General features: G+C 38.5%; 2 long non-coding RNA genes across 7 annotated transcripts in view; one reads left to right on the top strand and one right to left on the bottom strand.

Moving 5' to 3' along the window:
* LOC105835530 overlaps nucleotides 1-21939 on the bottom strand; it is a 286578-nt gene that overhangs the window by 156841 nt on the left and 107798 nt on the right. The window lies entirely within an intron of this gene.
* On the top strand, nucleotides 13632-15336 carry LOC114254727. Its single transcript, XR_003626061.2, has 2 exons — nucleotides 13632-14089; nucleotides 14479-15336. It is a non-coding gene; the product is annotated as an uncharacterized LOC114254727 (long non-coding RNA).

The following is a 21939-nucleotide window of genomic DNA, read 5'->3' as shown; positions in this document are numbered from 1 at the left end:
ATTATAAGCAATGGAATTAATGACAATTGCATAAACATGTAATCATTTAACAGTTAAAGTAGCTATCTTATGTGTGCCGAGAAATCGGGGAAATAATGCCTGGTTACCACGTAATCGATCCATCGCTTCTGCGCGCACGCTCGTTCTTACAATCTTATGGTCGTCCCAATTACAGGCTCCAGTGGCTAGAACGTTAATGATTTCATTTCATAAAATAATAGGGGGGTACCTTTCTCCTTTCGTAACGTTATTTGCTTTACGACCGAGCGGATCAATTCGCCGACATATACGCGCAATAAAACACCCATTGGAATCCGAGACAGAGTTCCCACAGAGCCGACGAACGCGCGGCTACCCGGTACATCCGTCGCCCGACATTTTCGAGAGCTTGTTCTCGCAACAATTACAGACGTACATATAAAAGTACAGCGTTGGATAAGAAATAAAGCAGCGTACTAGCTTTAATGTAAAATATTTCTTTAAGATTGGAATTATAAAACGCTTCAAACGAAAGTTATCTCGTTTAAAGAGATTGACAATCTAAATTTCGTAGCATTTATTCTTCACGCTTAAGTGATCTTGTGTTCCTGTTAAATAAAGAAAATCTTTCTCCTTTTTATAGCGTTTTACGGTGCATCAAACAAAATTATTTAGTTTCAAATTTAACTTATACTAGTTATTTCACCACAAGTCTTAGATCACGAACGAATAAGGGATGACAAAATATCTATTAAAAATAAAATGGAAAATGACAGTTGATTTTGGTAAATTTGATCCGAGGTCTGCCAACAGTCGCGTGACTTACGTTTTACGGTGTGAGAACCAAATCCGGTACTTGAAATTATTCGCGCGCGATTTTATCATCGCTGTATAATTTTAGGAGGACAAGCGAGCCTCACGCGCGGTAACGAACAACGGAAACGTCGCACATCACACATTTTATTCGACTCCGTTCGCGTTGTAAATTCACGAAAAGCAGTCGTGCGACCGGCTCGACAATGCGCTCGAGTCCTCCGTTACTTTCCGACGCGGAAAACGCACGAATTTGCTGCCGGCGCTAACACACTTGAAACTTACGACGATGTAAAGCCGGTGTGTCGGCACATTTCCAACAGTCGAAAGGTAATTTTGCCTAAAACGGTTTAACTGGATGAACGTGAGGCATACGTGAGACCAATGATAAAAATTCACAGGCTAAATACTTATACATTAACATTATCTTATTTATCACGAAATAAAAATAGCTGTAGATTTACAGCGCAGTAAGAGGCTCAAGAATAACGATAATTTAAAGTTCATGAGATTCTGATAGAACTGTGATGTTAAAAAAAAAAGTACCGATAATTATAGCCGTCGTAATCCATTCGGTTATATCAGCGGAGGCATAATAACGGGAAATGTTTTCATTAATACGGTTATAAACTCGTTTGCTGATTTCATCGCTGCTAGGCCGAGGAAGAGAGCATCGCGATCACAGCGCAAATAGAGCTCCGCGCTCATCGATGAACGGGAACAGAAAAAGTAGCCGGAGTAATGGCGATCTATAAATTCATGCGATGCAAAGGATAGCAATACGTTAGCGGTAGACATTAGCAAATGAGCAAGGTAAATAACGACGTCAATCGGTACGCGCGCACAACTAACGCTCGTACCAACGTACTGCACGGTAACGAGATCTCGATGGTGCGCACTTGCGCGCGAACGTAAGAACGAACGAAGGAACGAAGTGGGACCCCGCGAGGCATAAATCGGCGTAAGAAGCCTAAGCAGCGCAATGTAAACGGTTTTACGACAGCGTGTTGGCCGGATGTAAACCACTTAACCGGAGGCAAATTGACTATACCCGGGCGCAGTTCGATTGGCGAGAAATCGATTATGGTTTCATTTTATTGGTCATTATAACGCGAAGACCAGACCTGACGCGTTTCCAGGCACGTCGATGAAATCCGTCTCCAATTTCTCTTCTTCCCGCTGTTTGACCACTTATTATCGCAAAACATATCATTCGAAGAAAAATCTCTGCGTCATGACGGGATTTCCTAGGTACGTTAATTTATTACGCGCGTTTTTACATCCCATTTTTTACAATAATATAAATTAGAAAGCTGTACACTTTCATAAAATAGTGTAAGCGTTTACATTATTTATTTTTGTTCATATTATAAAAATGCTTTTTAGCGTTTTTAATATTTCTAATTATATATAATTAATTATACTTGTATATATTTTTAATCAATTTAATGGATCAATCACAAGAATTTGTCAAGATTTAGATGAACTATTTAAAAAGTTCTCATTAAAATGGAGAAAGAAATATAAAAGAAAAATTTATGATAAGTTAATTATTGGAGCAAAATTTGATTCCAATTGTTATTTTTCTTCTTGCTACAGTTCCTGCCCTTAAAAGATTCAAACAATATCGAATGGTGAATTTGTTTCACGATGTACGATTTAAATGGATTCCAAGATGGCGAGTATACTTTCTCTCTTTCCCTCCGTCTGACAAATTAATAAAACAATACTCCATTATCGGGTAGCAACTCGAGTAGGAACGCCGAGAATATCAATCTGAAGAATCGCTAGGAATCCCGCGGACGCGATGTCCCACGAATAAATTATATTTTGTACTCTACGTTGGCAATCACTGCGGTATTCATGCGACACGAACGATGGAATTACTGTCGTCGTTTGCAATCTGTTTTCTTATCGATGCTTTTTATGTAACTTCTGAAAGTTTATCTATATAAACACTTTTTAAATCGTACTCATTACCTACATATTTTTACTGTACAATTATTATGTATTCAATTTTTAATACAGATCAAGTTAACGTTCATATAAAAAAAACTCTAACAATCTTTAGATTAGAATTAAAATATTCAAAATGTCAAAATAAAAAAATTAAAAGCTAAATTATTAATAATAATAGTAATAAATGTTTATTGATACCGTACATAAATCTCTTGCAAAACAGACATGCATAGATTTACAGGTATTAGTTCGACTCAAAGCGAAATTTTAGTATTAAGCTTTAAGTTATTGATCCAAAGTTCGGGGCAAAAGGCGAGACCGGACCCTCCATTGGACAAACTGAAATACTTGTCACGTGTGGACATAAATAACTGTTGGATGTCGATAAATGTATTAAAAACTCGCGAACCGTGGCTTTATTTCATTCGTGGTACCAAAGAATGAAAAACAGAAATAGAGAGTGAAACGATATTGGGAATACAAAAATTGTTTACGCTGAAATATTATTTTAAACTTCAATAGAGATTCCAAATAGATGCTTCAAATAACACGAGATTAATATATTGCAAAATAGCGTACAAAATTTAGCTTAGTTTCAATATCATATCAATTATTTTAATGTATATAAAATATTGCATGTTAAATATGTACTTATTAGGTCCGTTTTGCATTGTCCGAGGATAAATAAACTTTCTATTTCTAGATTTATTTTCTGGCGCTTAGAGGTAAATTAAGATACTGTTTTAGTAAAGTAGAAACAATATTCTTTTCAGAACAATGTTTATCTCTCAAATATTTCTTATTCGTATATTGTAATTATTTGCATAAAACTATACATAAAAATTTGCATATTTTAGATACATTGTATTTTTCGAATCTCTTATTCTTCCATACCTAATATACAAGATTAACATAAAGATGCCAATTGTTGTAAAAAGGACAAGGAAATAAATGTCGCACACGTGTCGCACATAATCTATATGGAAATCAAAACTGAATAACGTCCACCGCAACGATCACTGAGTTCTGCTCGAAATTCGGCCGCAAGAATTTTCCATATGCACAAATGTCTGTGTAAAACGGAAACATAAAGCGGAAGCGGAAATGAATCCCGCAAGGTTGCCGACCGCACGCGGTTGCCCTTGAGCTTCGAAGTTGGTGGTGTATGATTTAATGTGCCCAGTTCTCCTGTAACTGCACGCAATACATAGCCACCTATTAAAGTGCACGTACACATGATGTATGTATAAAATCGACTCGGACTTCGTCTCCCTTTTCCTCTCGACCCCGGAGTCGCTTCCTTCCCGGCGACCGACCCTTCCCGCAGGGCGAATTCAGATTTTCCCGAATTTTGTTTAAAATGTTTATGAACCGTGTCCGAGGGGTCGGACACCACGCGTGAGTCCACAAGCATGAGTCAGGGGGGAGGGCGGGGAGGCGCCGAGGGGAACGAGGAGCTCTTGAGGAGAGAGAGCTCTCGCTCGTCCTGAAGGTTTACGCAGCCGGACCCTGAGATCGGAGCCGAAGGTTCCCATATCCTGTCGCACAGGGCAGTAAATCTCGGTAGGACGCAAATAAAATTCCGCGCACGAGACGAGCCGCCGTAACGGAAGGAGTGTGTGATCAGCCTGCGACTTTACGAACGACGACGCGACCAACGGTCCGGAAACCCCGAATCGCCGATTCGATTAATAGAACGGCAAAATCGCAACGTATATCTCTTCAAATGACCGGCGTAATGGAAACAAATGTATAAATCTAACTTTTGGAACCATCAAAGCGTTCCAACGGTGGGCTTCCGTATTTATGCAAAATATAGAGGAAACTGGACATATAGTTTTGCCTTAACATTTTTAATATTTCTTGAATAGATATATTGAATAGAAATTTAACTGTAAAATTATTATTGTTAAACAGCGTAAATTAATAATCCTAATTAATAAAGAATTTCTTCAATAAGATAATCTCTTATCGCATCAGTTCCAAGAATATTTCATTTTACAATAAATTATTTAAATTTATTGTATATCTAGTAAAATGTTAAATATGTTGTAATTCTGCCAACAAATTGTCAAATAAAGATATCACACTTTTTAATTTTATAATAAACAATATTCTTTACAAAACTAAAATTAGCGTGTCTTGTTATATTTTAAAGTTCCATTCATAACGTGTTTCAGACACACATATATATACCTTGTCGACACGCAATTCGAGATAGGTCTTTAACCGGCCGCCTTGCCGCATCCGGGGGCATTTCTGTTTGTGCGGTTGCCCGTTTTGTCACGAATCTAACGGGGGTTTCCTAGGCAAGTACATAACGCTAGTTAGCACCCCCGCTGCGGTCTGTAGTGGGTGTGTTGTGACACCCAAGGCGGAACAAACAAACATCGTGTCCGTTCGGCCGAAGGGTAACCACGAGTGACCATTGGCGAGACCTCAATGCAACTTCGCCGGCCACGAGGACGCTCCTCTCCTTCTGGTCCCTGCCGTTTCCTCACCGTTTCTCTCTTCCGCCGGTACCCCACGATCCTTCAGTTTCCGACAATAAAGGATGGGGGAAGCCGCCCCTTAAAAGTTTCGACCGCGACGCTAAATAGGAAACGATACACTCCCACGATCTGACTCGATTCCCGTTTTCCTCTCCTTTTCAACCGCACTCCGTTCCCCCCCATTCTCTTCCGCGACATTAGGTCCGAGACAACGGCCGTTTCTGTATCCCCGGGACTCTCGAATTCGAAGTCGTTCGTTCCGGCACGAAGGACGATGTGGCGCGCGATGAATGACAATGCGCCGCCCTTAAGATTAAATCGTGGCGGGACGAGAAACGGCGGCACGGGACCTTGGCGAATACAAGATCGAGTCGTTTTGCAAACGTGGCTTGTCGCTTAGCCTCACATTTACTAACGACCAACAGAAATTGATAAATACCGATATCGCTAGGGTTATAATTAGATTGCGTGTTCACGCATACATAATAATATTTCAGTTATATATTTGCTGTATCAGTTAACTTTAATCTTCTGAATTAATTTTTCTTTGCTTCCTCTCCTTTTCTTTTCTAAAGAGATAAAACTTTCAGTTAAATAAAGATTAAAATTGAGAAACATTGATCAAATCAAACTGTTGTCATGCGTTGTTTATGCTTTAATGAAAATAACACCCAAAAAGTAATAAAAATTGCGTTTAGTGTGTTGATGACGAGTCTTGAGATAACAGAAAATTGATAATTTTTTATTTCAATTATTTTAAAATATAGCTTTAATGGGATATAATTTTTTGATTAAAGTGTTTTTAAGATATTACTTAATATTCATAATAATCAATTCATATTATTTTTACTTAATGTTTCTAATAATAGAAATAACAACTTGAGATTAATAACAAATCCAAATGTTAATTTAATTCAATGTCAATAATTTAGTCAAAGACAATAGTTAAAAAAAATTTTATCAGTCATCAATAATTATTGTTGAAGCATAATAGCTCTTAACTTATAAACAAAACATATTCATACATATTCACACAATGTTTTTTGTTTCAGCTTGCCTTTAGAATTTATTGTTCATGTTTACGCATTACGTTGTAACGTAACGTTGAAATACGTTTGTATATACGTGCATTTGACTTGTTGTCACGAACAACTGAAATGGATCTAGAACGAAGCGGATGCAGTTGATCGGTTTTCACGTAAATTGAAAATATTCGCTTACGAAAGTAACGGCGATAATCGAAGACGTGATAGAAAGAACGCTTCAGTGCGTCAACAAGCACTCAACGTGACAGTGCCGACGGTATGTTCCCGATACTCATAATTAATGTGATAAGAAGCGCGAGCGAGAACAGAAAATTCTGCTCGCGTCTTTTTACACGAATCTCTTTACGTAAGCATCACGCTTTACGGAAATATCGAGGAGAGAAAATTTAATCGAAGCTACGGTCATTATTGCAGCAATATGAAACAAGATCGTACATGAATGTTATCGTCGGCTGTCCTTGTTGATTACGAGGAAAACAGCGGCTATTAGTTCGTCCCATGAGTAATATGCTTTCGTGTGATATTACACGCAAAGTGATATAATTGATGGTTAATCAGCTTGAAACATCGGGTTTATCATGGGAGAAGATTTCAAAGAGCAAGACAATAAATAATAAAAGTTTACTGATCAATTAAAGAATTCAAAACAAAAGTAAATTAACTCTAAACAAATTCACAAATTATGTATTTATTTCAGCTTCCATTTCTTCAACTTTCACTGTATAAATCAAGCGATTTACTAGAAGATTTAATATGCAACAGTAGATTATCTCAATATTTTTATATATTTAATTAATTTTAAAATTAAATAATTCATTTATTTTTCCTAAATTATAAAAAATCAGTGTAATAATTCACTTTTTTTTAGATTAAATTCAATTTCACATTAATTTTGTAAAAAATTAAGCCTCAAATGTTCAATCACCATTAAATCACTATTGCACAATTTCTTCAGTGTCATTACAATCAAGATTTAGAATTTATTGGCCGAGGTGATCCTCCTAGTCTTCGAGAATGAAGATAGTCGTTCGACCAAGAGCGCCAAACTGGCAGAAATGGCCGTTTGTGACCCCGGACCAACCCTATGACCTTAACAGGGTTTTCGGTGACTTTCTCGGCCGGGCCGTGACGCGTTGCACGTTATACGTTTCTCTCCGCGGGAATCCCAGGGATTCGGGGTCCGGAACGGGACCGGGATCGAGTTTTCTTGATAATCAAAATCCAAAAGCAAGTTTCGTCAAGCCATGCGCAGGGGTACAAGAACGTGCCGCATCGCTTCCGGGACGTTTCTCCTAGAGAAAACGAGTTTCCTCGTCGCGGGACTTTCGCCCGCTCCTCCCGGAGCCTGCTCCTGTAATTGCCCCAGTCCTCACGAGCTGGACACTGTCCACTTTTAAGGGTGGGAACTTTGCGAGGAAATACTGGTCTGTGCTGTTTTCGAACAAAACGCCGCGCAATGTTTCTCGACGAATACCTGTTCGGACTTACGACGAAGTAGTTGATACCTGATTCAAACTGTTACATCGACTCTCTATTGCGTTCAACGTACAAGTTATCGTATGGGTTAACGTCTGAAATTTTTGGGACATTTAAAAATTGGTCAGCAATGATTAAAAATGTATTATGTACTTGTATTTACGACATCTTATTAGCAAGTAAAAACTCGATTTAGAAATAAATGTATATACATACATACATACATACATATATATATATATATGTTTTACTATTTGTTGTCAAATCACATTTGTAATATATACACGAATAATTTTTTATTTTAAAATGTCTTTCTATTTAGTTTTTTTAATTCTTGCCATTTATTTCTGGATTTATTTGTGACAATTTAGTGTTATACGCATCGACTCGCGATGAATCATATGCGTTTAATATCGGTGTTGTCAAGGAGAAGGAAATTTCCATCGAGAGTACAAAAATAACAGTCATGTATATACTGATAAATATCGACAAGGAAATGTTAAGATGTTGTGAAATATCAACGCGTTAATGTAATCAGAACGTCGTTATCATTACAATTCAATTAATACAAATATCTAAAAGGGAAACTTTTTTCAAAGATAACAATAAAGTATATTTCATTAAAAATATCTGGATGAAAAAAAACAAATTTCTGAAAAATAAATTATAAATTGTGATAAATTGTTAACACTTATTATAATTTAGGAGAATAATTGCAGAAATACAAAAAATAATTTCTCTTTAGCTTTCATAATTACAATTCCACATAATTGTAACCATAGTCGGAAATAAATTTACCGCATATCGATCAAAGGGAGATGACCATTACTAAGATCAGTAAGAAGACCATTACATCATTTCCGCCATAGACAGGTAGCGATGACAAAAGCGACGGGAAGAAACACCTTGCACCCCCCCCCCCCTCTGCGCGGGTGGACAAGTGGCGAGCAGGGACGAGAAAGCATAACCCCGCACTATGATGGAAGCACGGGTGGGTGGCACTCGAAGGGGTCCGGAAAGCCTGGGGCGAAGTGCCGAGTGCCACTTTACTCCCGGGCACCACGTGTTAGCTCGTGTCGGATTTCGAATTCTCCCGTTCTTTTCCAGGAAACGTTTTCTTTCCCTCCCGAAAGCCTTTACGTTTCTATCATATTTTTACTTCGTTGGTAATCAAAACGTTTGGCCTTCATTTTAAATGCCAGTTTCACTTGCTCCTCAATACCTCGAATTAAAATGAGTAAAATATTCATTTTATGTCTTTCTTTTTAAAAATAGTAAAATTGAAAAGTTTGCAGTACAGAAAACGCGAATACTAACTTTTGTATCTAACATTTATGCTTGAGCATTATAATAGAATATTAAAATTTGAAGTCATAAATCCAAGATCTCCGACAAGCTCTAAATTTAATGCGAGTCTCCGGGTTTTTAGTTTTTCAAACGCATGTCGATACCTGTGCGCCACGTATAGTCAATAAAGCCTCACTGATTTCCGGATCGGGTCACACGGATATTTAGTCGGTTCTCTCGCGTATATAGCCGAAATGGGGAAAGACACGGGGCGCTTCCGCGACGCGACAATGAGGGGAGAAAGTCCCGTTCGCGTCGCGCTGGATGATTCCGGGGATCGTCGGCGCGATTCCGCATTTCCCGCGTCGACGATTTGCTCGATGGGCCTACGTGCCCATGGTGTGCGGCCTCATAGGTATGCACACTACGGGGTGGCGACGCGTCGTATCGATGCAACGTGCACGGTTTTCACCCCCGTGAAATCCTGCCTTCCGCGGCACGACCCTGTTGTGGTCGAAGCAGCTGTCCTGTGTCCAGATGTCCGGTTTTCGGGTACGGGACGGACTGCTCGCTCACTGTGAGAAAACCAATCCAAGGTTGGGTCCCTTCTCCTTGGTTTTCGTTGCCGTTTTCCTTCGTCCGTGACTGCCCCTCCGTTTCCTTGACCGGATACTCGAAGGCACATTAATTACCTCGCGAACGGACGTTCCTTCGGTATTATCTGAAATTTAATACATAACCACACACGCCCCTCCAAATGCGCGCGCGCGCGTATGTGTGTATGTATCTATGTATGCGTGTGTACATAAGACATGTACACATGTACATATACGTTTTAAAACTATGTTTTAAATATAAATTTTAGAAAATTAAAATAAATATATTCATACATGTATAAAATTTAACTCGCAGAAGGATACTTATTTCTAACTATTTAAAGTTAGAAAACTGCGCGTGAGTTAGTTAAGAGAGCGCGTTAATTGTAACACATATCTGTTAAATGTATGAAATAAATTGGAATAGTACATATGACAACATATCATGCTCTTGAGGGATGAAAATTTTAGACGGACAGAGTTGCGTTTCGATCACCAAAATCATTAATGGATCGTAGCCGGACTGTATGATCAGTCGCAAAGAGAATAATCGCGCGAAATACGTGACGACGCGACGGGAAATCAAAGGGAATTCGTAGCAGGAAATGCGGCCATTATCTTCCGCGTGTTCTTTCCGATCCTCCGAATCGCGGATCGATTTTGCGTTTATCCTCGACGACCGACGAGAGCGATCGGCCAACAGTGGCGAGAGAGATGCAGGTCTCCATATAGCCGAATCGATACCGTATAGGTATCGACGATTTTTAGCCGATAGCCTGAGCGGTTGCTGTGGGTACGATTTTAAGTGCTTCCGGATATTTGCGCCGCGTCGCATTGCAGAAGAAGAGATCCGTGCGCGTCATTACATCTCCCGTTACTGCCATAGAGATATCTATCTCTCGACTGCGAGAGCAGTAGAAACGAGGCCGTAAATATCTCTCATAAACCGCGCTAAACGTGTTATTCGTACTTTAAATAAAATTAAATCTTTAATGAACCCAAACGTGCGAACATTCGCGTCAAGAAGAGCGATTGGATTATAAATGTGTGTTGACATTTAGCTTTTACTTTATTAATGACTTTGATGAAGTAAAATAATTCCTAATGTATGAATCAACAATGTTCTTCGATTAAAGAGATAATATTAACTCCTTTATCATCTGAAACGTCACTATTAATCCTACCGATACGATAAACGTAAATATATTTCCTTGGGCAACAAAGGTCCCCTTTAGGCACTTTTTCCAAGGAGAATCAACGTGACGGTTAACATACTAACAAAGAAAAATTCGGGCACATCTCGCGATACCAGCCGAGAATTTTGAAGACAGGCGATAAATCGAGAATCTAGATCTGAAAAATAGTTTATCCCGGAGAACACGAGCACCCGAAGCGTCTGCTTTATCGGCGCCATAACTCAGCGCTCTATCGCGCCTCGGCCGTCCCATAATGAGCGACGCTAAATGCGCCGGCGATAACGTAACGCGGGGGAAAAGATAGGAAGTAATTGGAAGTTTATATGATACTTATTGTAAGTGCCTAATCTTAAGAGCAGGAGCGATAGTAAGACTCAGCTTCACCGGCGCTAAATAAAATGCGGCGTGATCGCGCGACACGTCGCGCGCATGATTTATCCTGCTCCGGACTTAAGTAAATGAAGCCATCAATCGGTCGTATCTCATCCTCTCCTTTTCCGTCTAACTTTCCTATATTAATCATCCGAGAAACCAAATCAATATGGAATAAATAATACATAATATTAAAGAGTAGCATTATCGACTGTCACACAAAAGCGTACTGTTGCCTCTCGATAAATTCAAAGAAGTCTCATCGCTGTAATGATTATACAATCTAAACTTTCTCGTTAGATTCGAGTAAGCAGAATTACATGTGTATCACCAATACAGAAAAATTAATGCAATAGATAATAAATTTTCTAATCATCGTTAAGATTAATGTATGTTAGTCAACAAGTTTTAAAGTTTTCTAACAATATTGTGACGGATTATACAAGTTACTAAACCGCGAGCTTATTTAATTAACAATGTACTTATATCACTTGTCTAAGTGTTACTAAAAGAATGAATATAAATGTATATGCTTTAATTTTAACGTTAATTTTAACACGAAAAAAACAGTTTCATTAAAATATCCTAAAATTAACTATAGACACAAATCTGAACACGATTTCTTGATTTATCAAAATAATTATATAAGGCTTTCTAAATATTGCAAAAAGATTTGACATTATAGTAACTAGTTCAAATATTCTACATAATTATTTTAAAAATTTCATAAAATTTTAAATCTATATAGATAAATTTTTAGATACTTATTTAGTAATTAAATGTATTGCTGCAATTGTAATATATTATCAGCATCATCTATATATTTAAAAAGTAACCCTCGAGGAAAAAATTAAAAATCTAAGAAAAGCCCATCAAACACTTAGCATAATCGCGATTCTAGCTGCATCGAAAGCATACCCGTTTAGTATAGTAACCGCACGTATACGGTGGCCTTTGGCGGAATGGGCGACGACGAAAACCGAAGCGAACAGGCACGTCTTGCCACTCGAGCAGGTCAAGAAGGACCTTTAAAGCCGGTCCCTCTCCCGTCCCTTCACATATCCCTCGCGTCTACCCTATATGCCTACCCCCGGTGCATTCGAGTATCTCGCTTTTTTTTTTAGCCCGTTCTAAATATGCATTATCCAATTTAGTCCGATTACACGGACCGGCCATGACGCACGGACTTTGCTACCCAGTCGGATCCTCTCCTTCCCGAGATCCTCTCTCTTTCTCTCTCTTTCTTTCTTCTCGCTATTCCTCTTACTCTCCCTCTATCGACCTCCTTCCTCGACGCGCACCTACACGTCCGTTCGAACGTAAAAAGCTAATTTAAAAAAGCTTAACGGCCGGGACACCCGAAACGAGCAGCGTGCTGCCAGCGTTGATTCACGGCGAACCGCAAATGCCACCGACAGCCATGGTAACGATTAGGTGACAATCGGTTAACCCGACGGTGGTATATCCTGAGTATATGACACAGCCTAACAGTCATATTTTTCTCCAGGCAAAAATGCGATTCTCAAAGATAAATTTACTTCTTACAATCAGTTAAGGTAGATATTTAGCAGCAAAAGTATTCAAATCATCCGTCGTATATCTATAAATTGAATAAAACTATAAAAAATAAGACATAATTATAATATATAGAAAACCTCTCAAGTGTCATTTTGCCTGAATGCTAGCCTTGTTGACATATTGCTTTAACTACGTTATTGACAATTTATATTACCGATGATTATGACATATGAGATTTTATAGAGAAAGTATCACGCCTTCCGTCCGTGGAAATCCAATAAAGCAAACAAGATGATGCAATCGAGGATGGATCGCAACATCACAGAAAAGAAATTTTTGCGTAATAAATATTACAAATATGGTATTTCATAACAATGTGTCACATTGCTGATTTTTACCATAATGAATCTCTAAATTTGCGCATAATCAACAGAAAAAAAATGTATTTAATGTACTTATGGTAATCATTATCCAGAGAGACGACGACGCAAATTCAAATCTAACATTTCTCTAAGAATTATCGCATCAATTTATTTATGTGAAGACTTTTGAATTAATGTAAATCTTACACAAGATTCAAGAAATTATCTATACAAAGTGCATCTATCTAAAGAATACTCTCACTCGGTTTTTGCACGTCCGCAAAAATGGTAATTAAGAATTATTAAACATATAAATATACATAGCCTAATGTTGAAATAAAGCAAATAGATTAGGATTTCTTCTGATCAAACGATAAAAAGGAAGCAAGGTCCAATCTCTGTTGTGAGTCTAGTGTTAAACGCGAAATTAATAGCCGACACATCGCCGGCGGTGTGAGCAGAATAAAAATGAGCATCAGAACAAAGATCACGCTCGTCCGACGTGAGCGGGACGGGGCAGGCAGGCATTACGCAATGTACGGTACGAGGTCGTGTCTGCACCCTGACCAAGCAGAAGTAGCTTAGCCGCGCGAGACGGTCGAGAAAAACGCGCGAGATGAACGAAACGCGGCGCTGAGCAGCGCGCGGATGCGTGCGGAAAAAGGAAGGAGGCGAAGAAACTTGGCAAGAGCCATACATTTGCCGCGCCATTAGTGCCAGACCGGGGCGCTAGCCATCGCCATTAAGTAGAGAGAAATTGATCGATATTGCAGCAACCGGCCGTAATAACGCAGCACCTAATAGGTAATAATTAATCGCGACCGCGCTAGCATAAAGGCTGTTTCCATATCAATCTTTTGCGTTGACGTGTTGCCGGAAACAGAAGCCCGACGAAAAAGGCAAGGAGAAAAACGGCCAATGTCGATTATAAAGACGATGAAGAAATTTCATTGGATTGTACGTCGTGGAAAAATCCGGCGCGGTCCAGCCAAGGTATATCGTTAACTCTTAACTCTCCAGTTTATGCATTTCAATGAAGTCGCGTCGAGATAACCGATAATTTCTTCTCCGAAATATACAACTTGTACAGTTTGTTTAATGTTACGTCAAATTAATTGTTATTTATTTAAGTCGATTTATTAAAAAATTTTATGACAAAGAAAGCTTGTAAAATAAGTCCTGACCTAAATAAACGATTTGTCAAAGAAAATTAGTTTTCATGTAATTTATGTAATTTAGACTTCGATCTGCTAAGATCAAATCTCTTCTCTTAATTCTAATAAATATATACAAGTTCTGTTCAAGCATACAAATTTCAACACACTTGAACACAACTAAATACCAACTGCTACGATTTAAATCATTAATCGAGTACATTTCAGTTACAGAATTCTTTCCCATATTATTGCGGAGCAAAATTAGGAGTCATAAAAAAATAATCGATGGAGAAAGGGACAGGGATGACGGAACTATCGATTAGCCCTTTTTGAAGCAACGGCCGGGGTCAGGTCAGCCACTGTTTCGCCAGTTCGGACGGCGCAGCGGTGACCGCTCATGATTACGCGAACGCACAGGCGGAACCCCCTCGGCAAACAAATGACGAGCCATAAATACGTTGGCACCGAAGGTGCTAGGTAGGGAGTGTCCGATATTAATAAGCGGTCATTAAGAGATACGGTCTCGGGGCTATGGACAATGGGGGGCGGACGCGAAAGAGCCCGCGAGGAGAATAGGCGTTGTAAATCTTGGTGACCGGGACCGGCTCTCCCGAAGAAATCGCTCGGCGCGCTTCCCACGTGACGTTGCGGTGCCGCCGCATTTTCCACGCCGATTTCTATACACATTTCTACACCCGCTGGATTCCGGATTAGCCGCGTTCGTGCGCGTCCCGAAAACCGGCTTTGTTTCTTTCGGCTTCGAATTCGTTCGAGACGAACCGACGTGATTACGACGCCCAGGACGATAGAACTCGGCTGCTTGATTATGTTTCCAAGACAATGCGGCAAAAAACAATAGCGAAATAGGCCAAAGTGCTGTTAGATCGGAATCAATGACGCGGATCAGTTGTTAAGGTAATTGAGTTGTTGACACAATATCGTCGTATAAAAAGTGCTTCAAAGCTGCTTCAATTTTTCAAACAATGTTATGCAATTTCTAATAATCTATTAATTGCGAAAAAATAACCAAAAACGTATTATTTTCAAAAACAATACGATTTAACAATAATAATAAAATATCGATATATATATAAAGTGAAAAATTGATCTCTTCTAAGAAACCTTGATAATCTCCTTCTATTTTTTTATAGATAAGTTACATGTATTTATTCTATCGAGACACTATAAAAAGTTAATCAACATTATTAAAACATAAATTGTGTCTGTTGTCAGGACACTAAATAGGTTACAACTTATTTTTAATTGGAAGCGAAGAATTTAATTTCACAGTCAATTCGCGAGTTCAGTGCCGAATGTATAGACTGCGAAATGTCGCGACCATCTTAGCGTTATTCTCAAGCGTCGATTAATATACCATCTCGCTGAATTCCCGAGACTGCGACTCGACGAGAATAGTTTGTCGACAGGACATCGATCCGACCGACGCGGACGACGCGGCGAGGACGCGCAGCACGCAACTTTCTTAGACTCCGCGAGGTACAACTCGATCCATCCACTCATCGGAATGGGGCTGAGGGTGACAGGGGTGAGCCGAGGCGCGGGCGTGAGGGAGTACGGAGGGTTGGCTTTGCGAAGGCACTTGGAAACTCAAGGGACGAGCCGCGTCTTCGACCGAATCCCGAAGTCGATTATTAATTACCAGCGCAATGCGTTATAATTAGACGACGTGTAATCAGGTTGTTGAACGGCGTGGATATCCGTCTGGTGGTTATACCTAACGATCCCCTCGATGGCAATTCATTAAGATTGCATTACGCAGCCACGCCCTGATCACGCGTAATCATCGTGCGACCTAATCGCCGATTATTGTGTAGCATCTCGAAAGAGAAAGTCGCAGTCGTCCGAGAAATTGTTTTGCAGACAATTAATAAAGGATATAAGTTACAGACAGCTTGACGGCAATATGGTATTTATCAATTAAGAAATAAATTAAAAAAGAATCTAAAGTTAATGAAGTATAATCAAAGATTAAGGATAATAAAGTTTAGAATCGTGTCATCGAAAAAATCGATATTTTAGGCTATAGATTTTTTTGTTTTACGTTTCGTAGAAGTAAGATACGTAACCGTAAATATAATATCTTATTTATAAAGTCCATTGCATTTTCTATTCAGTTATATATATGATTATTTTTTAAGACAAAAATATTCACACAATCTTTGATGATCTCACGAATGGAAACGGTATTCCACACGACTTTCCGTATTGTTTTCGGTATATGATAGTGCGCTGTGCAACTCTCCACGTGCCATCGTGAATTGGTAATCCTGGGAGCACTTAGCGACCGAGCCAATCCTCGCGCTGATTAGTAATATTGTGGCCTGATGAACCGAGGGCCCAAGTTGTCGGGCGAGTAGGAGATGAGTCCGTAACCTCGTTACCAACCCGCGGGCGATACGACTACCCCAACTATAACGCGAGGATGCGGTCTCGCAAGTTGGAAAGCGACGGAGTTACGGGACGAAGAGAGAAGGAAGATGGTGGCGAGATAGAGCGACGAAGGGAGGAAAGGGAGGAAGGGAAGAGAGAGAGAGAGACGTAGATGGATGGATAGATGGATACCGAAGGGAAGGACAGAGAGATAAATAGATAGATAGATAGATAGATAGAGAGAAAGAGGCGGTGAGAGTCTCCATCGGCCCCCGGTGACGAGGGATCGGAATATATCATTGAATTAATAACCAGTTGCACCGTCCCGGACTTTGCGACTCGGTCTGGTTGAAGGTCCTAATAGCCAGACGAGTGAAAGAGAAAGAGCGAGTCATCGCTCTGACAACGAAAGAAACTTTTATGACTTGCGGATGATTGAAATAAATTAATCGCCGCCGGTGGCCGCCTCGGTGTGCGTGCGCTAACTGGAAACTATTTACGCCGATCGAACATGCCTTGTTACGAGAGAATTGACGCAACAATACTCTCCTCAGTTTAATATCTGCAGAAATCTGACGGTAGCTACCTTCCTAAATCCAATAAAGTTATTGATTTTATATCTAATGTGCAAGAACTATACGTGTAAAATTTAAAGAGCAATTTATATCACACATTTATCTCTATAAATAAAAATGCTTAATTTTAACTTTTGTATGCGTAATAAATATATATTGAAAAAAGTTTGATAATAATAACCAAATTGATGAAATATTTTCGAATATAATTAGATGTTTGACTAATATAATCAAACATTTAGTAATTATATATAATAAATCCCAAACGTAATAATAATCAATCAGTTAGTAAATGATATCATTGTATTAATCAAACATTTAACTAAAATTAAATTTCATTAAAACTAGTGACTATCATTAATATTATTGTTATCAAATATTGAGAGAAACAATAAAAACATTTAATATGTATAATTAAATTTGTAAGTAAATACTTATTAAATATTTACGAAAGTAAAATTATTTTCGGTTGTTATAATCAAAAAGATTTATATAACATTATTTCATTCAACACATCTCTATAGCTATTATACCAAACTCTTTTCTATTTATACATACTCATTATATCAAATACTTTTTATTTAGAATAAACAACTTTCCTCCAAATCGCGCGTGACTTTAAAAAATAAGCTTTAATCTGGTCAACAGATTTATCTATGCATTCACATGATCGAGCTTGTGTCTAGGATCTTTCAGCTGAGAATTGTAGGTCGATACTTACGGACACCCGGTGCACAACTGCACAACTTCGACCCCCATTGTTCACGGAAACTTCGAGAGTCGGGGCGCGAGTTTGTGGGCGACGTGAAAATCGATCTAGCGATCAGAAGATAATAACTAGTGGCGCGATTTAATAATCGCGCGCGACCGGATTCGAAACGCCGACAAGACCGGTACAAAAAAGATGACGGCTACAAGGGGTTGCGATTTACAGCGCACCATCGCTTACGGAGTCGTAGAAAACAGCGGGAGAGTTGGTCGTCGGTATGGGGTGAGCTGCGACAATGCTCTAATCAAATGTCATGAATCGGCGCCATTATGCGCATCTGCGGCGTGAATTTATAAATATGCCTGGAGGCGGCCGCCTTTCGCCTCCCCCGTGAATACTCCAGCGTAAGCTCCAATGGCAACCTTTAATTTGACGATCTGCTGAGGTTCGAACGATATGTGTCGCGATTCATATTATATAGTCTTTCAATGCTTTGATTCTCAAAGAAATTCGACTCAACTACATCAACAATCAATTTTAATAAAATTATAAAATTATATACGAAAAAATAAATATAAATATATTTAAAAATTTTTGAAAAACTAAGATGTTAAGGAATTAAAATTATTTAAGATATTCAACGGTGTCAATAGATCTTCGTAGATTCTATCTCTATAAATTTTCTACAGAAATATACCTATAAAAAATTCTTTCTTCAGAAAATCTTAACTATTACATTATGACAAAAATTGCAATCTTATTATAATAAAAATTGCGACATATTTATAACAAAAACCAAGCTTTAACGATCCCTTTGAGGATCTTTGTACCAACTGTTTGATGATGCGTCTGCAGCGCGTGAATGCGCGTTCAAAATGTAGAACCGAACTCTCTTTCTCGCGTCGGATAACAGATACGCATATACGTGACGCCTGGCGTCGGCGACTGCGACGAGACCGTAATCCACAAAAAGTTAAAAACACTCGTTGCAGCAACGAACGGAGGTAGAGAAAGTGTGCGGAATTTAAAAAATTCAAAAACGCCGCACACATTGCAACTTTTCGCTTTTGCGGCCGCGTACGGTAAAAATAATATCTCGTTTAATCCGAGAAGTGCGAATCCCGTTGAAGAATATGTCCAACACAGAGCACAGAATATGTCGGTTACCCGGAACCTGATATGTACGGATTTTTATTCGCAAAGGAGAGAGAAGGGGTGAGAGAGAGAGAAAGAGAGAGAGAGAGAGAACGCAGTAAAAAAAAGGAATATATTATAAATCCGTATCTGATGAAAGAAACATGCGAAGCCTAATATCAAGAGCCCGTTATCATGCTTTTTATGCTGTCTGATGAGAAAGATTGTATGTTTGAAACAAACGGTGACAAAAAGGAATGCGATATGCAGTTAACATTCTGACATTCGCTGGACGAATGAAAAAAGGCCGTTAGGGACTCCTGCAACTCGCGAAGCACATAAATCCGCGCATATTGCGTACAGAGAAGAAGAGTTTACTTGCGATTTTTCATCCTACTCCAGAGATATATCGGTGGGACCCCGCGTGACCCCCGGCGATAACCCAAAAGTCAAGGGCGCTCGATCGGCTCTCGAGACTTTTCGATAATCGTTCGAAACGCGAGAAAAAAGGAGAAGTTGAGATTTCATCATGAATACGCAACGGCCACTGAATTTCTCGATGCGCGCAATCCCATAAATAATTAATTGTGAGTAAATAATCGTTAAAAATCATTTAATTATAAACAAATAATGCTGTTCTTTCGTTCACAGCAGATGTTCTCATTATTCCTTTTCTCATAAATAAAAATATTCTGCTACGTATATTTCGAAAGATATTATTTCATCAAAAAATAAAAATTGATAAATTCACGATTAAAATTTAAAAAATTTATCACATTTTTAAAAAAACTCTATTAAATGTTTAATTTAAGTCTTAAAAAAAAAGTAATATTATTATTACGATAGAAATGTGAAAATATTGAATATTGTGTAACGATAAAGATAATATTAAAAAAAAAAAAACTTACATACCTAAATAGAATTCTATTTGAAAAATTTTATTTTACCTATATTTATCACGCTTTCAAATTAATCGATTGGATAAAAACGCAAATGTACGGAATTAACTAAAAACAAAACGTAGAAACACGTATTTCAATGACGATTTCAGTAGTCGCTAAGGTGAGAAATTAAAGTATTTAATCTCAAATAGAGGTTCACAATCCTGATCTTGTACAACAAGAGACACGAGATACAAAAGAACCAGACGGAGAGAGAGAAACATAAAAAAAAAAAATTCTCGTGGATGGAATGCGTACACGCGACGAGACATAATATTTCGCTTTCACGAAGGTCTCGTCCAAGTCCAAATACAAGGCATACTTTTTGAACGTGGACCACCCGTTGCATTACTGGCTTTGTGGTCGCATGCTCTTTTGATCTACCCCCATAATTAATCCACAGAGGTAACCGGAGACGCGTATGGGCGCACGGGGATCTACGGGGGCGGCTCATTCACCGACCGGGCCGAGTTATTGAAAGGATATCGGATGAGAAGGAGCGAGGCCGGGGAGGAAAAAAAAAGAGAGCGAACCGCTGATTAACATTTTAATCAGGAGCGAGTCACGTGCCGTGCGTTTGTATCTTTAATGATCTTCCGTCATAATGCGGCAAGCACGAAGTTTCGGATGTCAAATATAACACACGCCTGTACCAGAAAGGCTGAGAACGGGTTAGGGGCTCGTAAAAATTATATAAATTGCGCCTTAATTCGCCTGTATTATCGGATACAAGTAACATTGTGTACAACACTAAGAGATGTTATGTTACAATAAAATGTTGATAAGCTCCTTTGATAAGTATAAGCCGATACGTCTATCGCCAGACGAAGTTTAATATTTTTCCAAATCTGTCAAAAATATGAAAGATCGCTGTTTGTTTATCTAATACACACTTATTTGTCAAAAATATTTTAAGAAGTTTTATGTTTGTGATACTTTTATACAGTTTAATCAGTTATACGCAGTTAAATAAAGCTGATGTACTTATAGGAATTGTACACGATTAATACTATTATCAGTACCAATAAATACTGGTAATATTATTGATCACGTGTGATTAATATTGATGGATTAATGTAAAATTAACGGTAATCCCAATTTTTTATTTTCGTGCATCCAATGTCTGTGTGGTAGTGACATTGAAAGTAATACTGTAAAAGTATAAAAAGGACGTGTCAGTATTTCCGTTAGTATAATTCCACAATCATGAATGACATAATCGCAGAAATAACCTTAGGTTGTAAAAATCTTGATGCATACTGTCAGTATTACTGTTTCAATATTACTGATCAATAATATTAATCGCATAAGGTCTCTATAAGAAATAGTGCGTGCAATATATTGAAAAACTTATAAAACTAAAAGTTATATTATAAAACGCCAGAGAGAAAATTTAAAAAAATACTGTCGTTAAAGCAAATAAATTGTAGTGCTCTTTTTTATCATATCGACATACAAAAAATAACTTATCCAATCTTATTTTATTATAAATTATATATTACATATGGTGTGTAAATTCATATTTAATCGTTTTTTTTTTCCATTTGTAAAACCTGCCTGAGAATGTATTCATAAAAACTCCTGGAAACTCACATGTGCATGTAATAAATTATTTGTGCTAGATTGTGACTTTCAGACACATGAATTCCACTGATTTATAAACATGATCTTTCGTGATTAAACGATTGCCAGCGATCCGGCGCACATGCCGCTCTATTAGATCGCAATCACCTGTCGTTGGGAGAAAACGCTAATAAAACGCTAATAAAAAATCGCATTTGATCCGGTCTGGCAAACACGCGGCGGATGAAAAAAACACGTCGAGTCGATCGCTAATTATCATCTAGAATCGAAGAATCGCACAGCGGTCGGTCCGGGCGAACGGAGACTTGCGAGGCGAGTAATCGGGGTCGCTGCGTCCGTGGCGACGACGGCA

Source organism: Monomorium pharaonis, chromosome 11 (assembly GCF_013373865.1).
Source record: "Monomorium pharaonis isolate MP-MQ-018 chromosome 11, ASM1337386v2, whole genome shotgun sequence".
Lineage (NCBI taxonomy): Eukaryota > Metazoa > Arthropoda > Insecta > Hymenoptera > Formicidae > Monomorium > Monomorium pharaonis.
Note: the sequence above shows the minus strand (reverse complement) of the source record. Positions and strands in the feature narration are given on the sequence as shown.